Genomic DNA, 1,704 nt, shown 5'->3' with positions numbered 1-1,704 from the left:
CCTCCTTGCCTCTCTTTCCATCTGAAACTCACGGGCACGCTGCTGAACTGTGATTCTTTTCAGAATCACATCCAGTTTGCGACTTACATCTCCCAGCATCTGAGTCTGTGTGTTTCCAGTACGGGAGATTCCGTCCAAAGTTCCTGACAGCTTTTCACAGGCCCGGAATGCCATAAGGATCACTTTTATTTTCCTATAAGCCAGAACTCCTCCACAGCCGATCAGCAGGAATCTACTTATCATAAATCCAAATATGTTCAAATCTTCCATGTCTTCAATGGAAAGCGGTGCCAAACAGAAGAGGTTCCAACCCCAAGAACCAGAGACCCGACCAGCCGCCACCATTTCACTGGGACAGCTGCGCTCCCCTCGCTCCAATCTCAATGTGGAAAAAATAGTGTTGATTGTGTTCAGAGACCAGTTGATCAAATCCATAATTCCTTTTGTTTTTGGATGATAGGTAGAAGAAAGTCTTGAAAAAGCTGTGAAGCAGGAAAAGGGACAGGTTTGGGAGAGAGAGCAAAAGCGTTTGACTCCTCTGAAGGCCAAGCAGAACATTTTTTTAAGTTTTTTGCACAGTACAAAGTAATTTAAAACAACAATTCTTTTATTTGTCAGACTGTCTGATTTCTTTTTTTAAATTACTGTTTCATTATTCAGATGGTTTCAGCTCATGTAATCATTTAATACTACTTATTCTTCATATTTAAGCATTAATCTGCCTGCATTCATTTTCCAAACCATTCATGACCATTGATTCTGGAAAATTCATTCAGTTTATGATGTTGGCCGGCTTTTTGTGAATTTACTTGTGTCATATATTACTTACATTTCTTGATAATACATTTTAACAAAACTCCTGGGGATTTTTAGGGCCTTGGAAATTATTTTGTATCCATGCCATGACTTATAATTTTTCTTCCAAGGTAAATTATTCAGTCACTTTAAATGGGAAGTATTACRTATATTCCAAGCACATTGTTCAATTCCATACCACATTGAAGTAATTATGTTACAAAGCTGTATATTTAAAAAGAAAATTGATTTTAATCTAAACACCTTGAAATTTGCCTGTCTGTTTAAAAATCTAACGTTTCTGACACTTCCACTTCAGCACTTCTTCACAACAATGCTTCAGGAGAGTGGTGCTCCGTGGGGCAGGAGCTCAACTGGGTACTGACCTTCAGGTAGGAGCTTTGTGTAAATAGGCGGTGCTTTGTACCAGCAAGTGTTTATGCAGTTCCAGATGGCTGCCACAGGAGATTCAAGCATTTATGAAACATGCCTGAATGAGTCAAAGCAACACACTTGGTATGTTTTTGATGATGGAATTATATTATAACATAATATAAATCCAGTGGCGGCTAGTCAATAGGGGGTGCTAGGGTGCCGCCCCACCACCATTTTTTTGGTGAACAAAAAAAAATAATTAAATAACAACATAAAATGTTATAAATGTTTTGAAAAAATATTGTATGTGTGTTTTTTGATAAGTAAAATAAATAATTTAGAGTTATCCATCCATCCATCCATTTTCTGTACACGCTTCTTCCTTTTCAGGGTCGCGTGGGTCACTGGTGCTCATATCCAGCAGTCACTGTGCGAGGGGCAGGGTAAACCCTGGACAGGTCGCAAGTCCATCACAGGGCCACACATAGAGACAAACGAGACAAACAACCATTCACTCTCTCACTCACACCTAGG

The sequence above is a fragment of the Austrofundulus limnaeus genome, unplaced genomic scaffold, assembly GCF_001266775.1.
Source record: "Austrofundulus limnaeus strain Quisiro unplaced genomic scaffold, Austrofundulus_limnaeus-1.0 Scaffold359, whole genome shotgun sequence".
NCBI lineage: Eukaryota > Metazoa > Chordata > Actinopteri > Cyprinodontiformes > Rivulidae > Austrofundulus > Austrofundulus limnaeus.
Note: the sequence above shows the minus strand (reverse complement) of the source record.